Source organism: Carassius auratus, chromosome 42 (genome assembly GCF_003368295.1).
Source record: "Carassius auratus strain Wakin chromosome 42, ASM336829v1, whole genome shotgun sequence".
In the NCBI taxonomy this organism is placed as follows: Eukaryota; Metazoa; Chordata; class Actinopteri; order Cypriniformes; family Cyprinidae; genus Carassius; species Carassius auratus.
In genome coordinates, this window is record NC_039284.1 from 3,425,794 (window position 1) to 3,432,515 (window position 6,722).

Sequence of the window (6,722 nt, forward strand, 5' to 3'; positions counted from 1 at the left end):
GGATATTGCCTTATATTGTGAGTATAGTGTTAGTAACACTTAACTACAGCATTACTATATATTGTTGGAAATACAATTTTATTGGGGTGAATATTTTGATTTTGGCCCAGGTTGTTCGATGTAGTCAAAGCTGGTTTTCCCAGCATGCAGTGTTGCGTCACATTGCGTGGACAGATTTGTATTCATCAAAGCATGAATGCCCATCAGTACGTGTTCAAGGCCTTGTATCCGTCCTAACACATCTCCATTACTCTCAGCGCTGATGGCCGAGGGAAGAACTGAGCTGCAGTTTACACTTCGCATAAAGTAAGAGTAAAAACTACACTCAGGACTGAAGCGGAGCGTGCAGAAATCCCACAGGAGCCACTGCTTCAGAGATCAAATAAAAGGCTTCATCGTTCAACAGGCTCTCGTCTCGGAGCTTCTCCTGGTCCAGCGCGTGTCTCACTGCTCTCCGGCTCTGCTTCTGCTTGTTGAATGTAGAACGCAGGTGTTTAACACTTTCCAGCTGCTTTCTTAGTTTAAAATTAGATATTTGACTTGAGAAATAGATCTGAAAAATGTTGATGATTCTCAAACAACAGGTTTAGTGTATATTGTGTCTTGCAGTATTGCATTGAATTGTATTTAGAATTTACAAGGCTCCACATAACAGTTTTACATTTTATTCATTATTAAAATAGACTATATGAATAGATATGAAATATATATATATATATAATAAATAAAGTTGTTTTTTTAGGACATTAAGATATATAAACTGTTATAAAATGTTGCTTACTGTCTCTCAAAGGTCTTGACCTGTATACAGCACTGCAAATCATACACTATTATTACTTTACTTTTTACTATTATTACTTTAATTATTTAGCTCTGAGTTACAGAGTAATAAAGCTGGAACTGGCATTACCCATCTCACATTTATCTATAGTAAAATGTCAGTTTATTTATCATGTCTGTTTAATGTTAATTGCTTATTGATTTAGCCAAGCTAAATATGTGTTAAGAACGTTTTGCCTATGTACATGTAGTTAAAAAAAAAAAAAAAAAAGGTTTTAGAAACTTTTTTTTCTTAGTCATGTGGACATTAATTGAACATTCCATTTTCTAACTTTGCAAATGTAACATTTAAACACATCAGAAGAATGTCCAACTATGATCTTTAAGAAAAACATAAATAAGATACATGGACAATGTATTAATAACCTTTTTTTATGATAATATTTTAGAACATTATTAAAGACGAGATAACTTTGAGCGAATGCTACTGAAAGCACATTCGTTCATAACTTTGAGAAAACCTTTTTCAGAATGTTCTGAGAAATTGCAAATCTCAGTTTAGATAAATACTAAATAAAGACTAAAATTACTAATATATTTAATTTGACACTCTTCTCTGAAAGATGCTACTTTCACTGACCATCTATTTTGTGGCCCATTTATGGAAATAAGTGGCTAAAATTAAAGGCATTGGGTCATGGGCGCGAGCGCAGAAAGAAGCAGCTGATGCGGTGTTTTAGTGAAGGTGCATGTGTTGCTCTGGGACGGGATGGACTCGACCTTTTCTGCATGTCAAGCAAAGGTTAGAAATCTCCACTGGCCTTAAAAGAAATGCTCTTGTTTGCCGTTACAGTGAAGATCTGTCTCCAGCTGCACACAGACGCTCTCGAGGGAAGCTGCAGATGACCCACAAACCCTCGCTGTCTGTGTCTCACTCTCTTTGCTTCTTAACTGATCATTTCTTGACATTTCTGCTCAATACTCGCCTCTCTTTGCTTAAGGCCTCAAAGTAGAAAATATTTGAATGATCTTTCAGCAAATCCCTAACTGCAAATGTTTCATGCAGAGTAGATTTTTGACGTTCATTTTCATATATTCAAACTGTGTTAATCAGGGGTATTATATATATATATATAACTTTCACAATGTCTAAATAAATAAATTCAGATAGTTAAAAGGGAACATTTTTCATTTTGACCTTATACTTGATGTGGGTCTACTAAAATTACAACTGAAATGAAAATTAATAATAATAATAAAATAAAAACATTTTAATAAAAACTAAAATAATAAAAATTACAAAATTTTAATTAAAATTAAAACAGAAAATCTTCAAACAACATTCAAAATCTTAACAAATTATAACAGTATCTCAATGATACATAAATATCATTGGCACTAATTCATTGAAATAAAATGTATATGATTTATGTATTTCATGTACCTCAAACTTTTGGTCAGTAGATAGCATTATCTATGTTGTACTTGTTCACATAAACATCATTATCACACATTTATTCCATAGTTACAGTTTGAAAGAAAAGTTCACATAAGAGTGAGAAGCAAAACAGCTGCACATTTATTCTTCTCAAAGAAGTCGAACGCTTTTCCAGACTTCATCAATTTACTTAATGCATATGAGCAGTCATAATTCACACTTTTATATTCTGAAATGTGATTTGTATTTAAAATATGACCTTTAAAGCTTGATATATGGAAATGGGCAGATCATATGTGATTCTGGGATTAAATGTCTTATAGATCATAGAGTTTGTCGTCTCGCGCTTGAGAAAGGAGCCTTGACCGGCCGGTAATTTACAGTGTTATGAGTTCAGTGCAAAACACGCTGTAAATAAATAAGTCTGTGGCGGTTCACGCAGGAATATTATTCACATCGCAAGTGCACGGCTGCTCTGGTTCATATCAGTGCTTGGGCTCCGGATCACGTCTCTGGTCTTTGGCCGCGGTGACCTTGCTGTGAGAGGGAGCTTTCGTAAATAGGTGGCTGTGTAGATGCCATTCATATTCTTCCTGAGCATTATCATCCTCAGTCAGATCAGTGCTGGAAGTCTGAACTGGACAATACTCGTCACCATGATTTTGCTAAGTAAGACATGTTCCTGGATCGTCAATACTGTCCAAAAATATAGTCTAAATCCAATCCCTACCCCTGAACATAACCCTACCCATAATTTATGTCTATAATCAGTGTGAAATTGCCTAACCCTGGTCGTAAGCCTAAAACAGATATTTCCTGAAAAGTTATCCTTCAATTCTGATTGGTTGATTGGAATGTTGTTCAGGGATCATGTGTTACTCATCATCCTCTTTAGATTCGGTGAGCGTGATTTCACCAAGTACAACATGTTCCTGGATCAATGCCCTTGTTGATCCTGGAGCAAAATTCAAGTCAAGCAACCACATTTTGGTGCTTTTTGCAGTGTGGGCAGGTGCCAAATCCTGCTGGAAAAGGAAAACAGCATCTCCAAAAAGCTGGTCAGCAGAAGGAAGCATGAAGTGCTCCAAAATGTCTTGGTAAATGGGTGCAGTGACTTTGTTTTTCAAAAAACACAGTGGACCAACACCAGCAGATGACACTGCACCCAAATCATCACAGACTGTGGAAACTTAACACTGGACTTCAAGCAACTTGGATTATGAGCTGATCTTTTTTCAAAAGTGTGCTTAACTGCGTAGAAGCAGATCTTTTAGATGTGGTGAAAGCCTCACTTCTTTCTGGGACATTTCCAAACTCCTTAAAAACTGCAGTTGTTAAGCCCCTCCTTGAAAAAAAAAATAATAATCTTGATAACACCATTTTGAGCAATTTTAGACCAATATCTAATCTTCCTTTCATGGGCAAAATTATAGAAAAGGTAGTCTTTAATCAGCTGAAAAAATACTTAAACAATATTTAAACCCAAAAATAGACAATTTTCAATCTGGTTTCCGACCGCATCACAGCACAGAGACAGCACTCATTAAGATAATAAATGATATTCCCTTAAATTCTGACTCTGGAAAAATATCGGTGCTGGTATTGCTAGATCTCAGTGCTGCACTTGACACTGTCGATCATAACATAATACTAGAGGACCTGGAAAACTGGGTCAGGCTTTCTGGGATGGTACTCAAATAGTTCAGGTCATACTTAGAAGGGAGAGGCTATTATGTGAGTATAGGAGAGCATAGGTCTAAGTGGACGTCCATGACACGTGGAGTCCCACAAGGCTCAATTCTTGCACCGCTCTTGTTTAGCCTGTATATGCTCCCACTAAGTCAAATAATGAGAAAGAACCAAATTACCTATCACAGCTATGCTGATGATACCCAGATTTACCTAGCCTTAACTCCAAATGACTACAGCCCCATTGACTCCCTCTGCCAATGCATTGATGAAATTAATAGTTGGATGTGCCAGAACTATCTTCAGTTAAATAAGGAAAAAACTGAAGTCATTGCATTTGGAAACAAAGATGAAGTGTTCAAGGTGAATGCATACCTTGTCACTAGGGGTCAAACAACTAAAAATCAAGTCAGTAATCTTGGTGTGATTCTGGAGACAGACCTTAGTTTCAGTAGTCATGTCAAAGCAGTAACTAAATCAGCATACTATCATTTAAAAAACATTGCAAGAATTAGATGTTTTGTTTCCAGTCAAGACTTGGAGAAACTTGTTAATGCCTTTATAACCAGCAGGGTGGACTCTTGTAATGGGCTCCTCACCGGCCTTCCCAAAAAGACCATTAGACAGCTGCAGCTCATCCAGAACACTGCTGCCAGGATTCTGACTAGAACCAGAACATCTGAGCATATCACACCAGTCCTCAGGTCCTTACACTGGCTTCCAGTTACATTTAGGATTGATTTTAAAGTATTTTTACTGGCATATAAAAAAGGTAGGGAAGTCGTGGCCTAATGGTTAGAGAGTAGGACTCGTAATTGAAGGGTTGTGAGTTTGAGTCTTGGGCCGGCAGGAATTGTGGGTGGGGGGAGTGCATGTACAGTGCTCTCCACATTCGATACCACAACTGAGGTGCCCCTGAACAAGGCACTGAACCCCCAACTGTTCCCCGGGGGCCACAGCATAAATGGCTGCCCACTGCTCCGGATGTGTGCTCACAGTGTGTGTGTGTTCACTGCTGTGTGTGTGCACTTTGGATGAGTTAAAAGAAGAGCACCAATTCTGAGTATGGGTCACCATACTTGGCTGTATGTCATGTCACTTTCACTTTCATGTCACTAAATGACCTAGGACCGAAATATATTTCAGATATGATCACTGAATATAAACCTAACAGAGCACTCAGATCACTAGGATCGAGTCAGTTAGAAATACCAAGGGTCCACACAATACAAGGGGAGTCCTCCTTTAGTTACTATGCTGCCTGCAATTGGAATCAGCTTCCAGAAGAGATCAGATGTGCTAAAACATTTAAATCTAGACTCAAAACCCATCTGTTTAGCTGTGCATTTATTGAATGAGCACTGTGCTATGTCCGAACTGAGTGCACTATATTTTCACTTTTTTTTTTTTTTATGTAAAAACATTTTCTAACTGTTTTAAATTCATTTTAAATAAGTAAATTCTTTAATAATTTTACAAATTAAAAAATTGCTTGTTTTATTCTTGTTATTATTTTTCTTTATTATTATTTTACTTTATTTTATGTAAAGCACTTTGAATTGTGTACGAAATGTGCTATATAAATAAACTTGCTTTGCCCTGCCTTTCCCACATTCTAATTTATTGAGATGCACCTGTACAAGCTTTTCTGAGGATCCAGGATTTTATAAAAATTGCATCTATAACATTTTACTGGCATATTATAAGTGATAATGTCAGTATATAATGTAATATTTGTTTTTATTGTTATAGGATTTCATAATAACAGAGTTATGTCACAATTATTCAACATTGCTGTTTTACACTTTGTGTGTATGTGTGTGTGTATGGTGAGGAACAAAATTGTAAAAACACAATAAATCCTTTAGAAAATGTATACATAAACTTAGACCATGCATGTGGTGACATGGGTAGCAAATATGTAAATTCAACAGAGCTCTCTCAAAAGCCACAGAAGAAATACTTCTATGGCATAAGTCTTTGGCTACATGAAGATTTCCAAAACATTAAAACAGTTCCTATAGAAACAGCTTGTAGCCTTATTCCTCAGCTTAAACTGTGTTGTACTAGAAAACCTTTTAGGGTGTTAAAGAAAAAGCACAGGCAGTATGTCTGCTGCTGCTGCAAAAAAAAAAAAAAAAAAGCAAAGCTTGTACACAGAAGATCACCATCTACAGTACATGGTCAAACCTTTTGGCAAGAATTGTGATGCCTTTGATGCAAAGACTGAAGCTGATGATCAATGGCCTATCCTGCAAGAGAGCCATCCCAGAGTACACATCCAGATCTACTTCTGCTTGGTTCAGGGATCAGTCAGAGGATGCTCTTGAGTGGCCTGTTCAGTGTCCAGATTTAACTCTCAGTGAAAATATTTGGTTGAATTTGAAGAAAGCAGTGGCAATGGGCAAACCAAAGATTATCAGTGATCGGAAAGAGACTGCAGTGGAGAGGTGACAGGCTTCTGAGCTCTTATAGGCTGCGTTTATTGGTGGCTTTAAAATTTTAAAAAATTCTGCACAAAATTCAGCTTTTGGAGGTTGAATCATTTTGAACATGAATGTTTAGAGTCAATCAGCGTTGCATTCCCAGAATCACTCAAATGTGTATTAAAACACTTTCTCTAATAGTTTACTGTTGAATTGTTTTCATAAAAAAATTATAAATTCTCTGCAGCAGGTAAAGCGGGTTGAATCATTTTGATTGCAGTTTTGTCTATATCTTATTTCAGACTAGTATCACACTTTTGTGTGTGTGTTTGTAGATTTCGATTCCAATCTACAGTATGCGTTTAAAGAGATTTTTCTCTTACATGCAC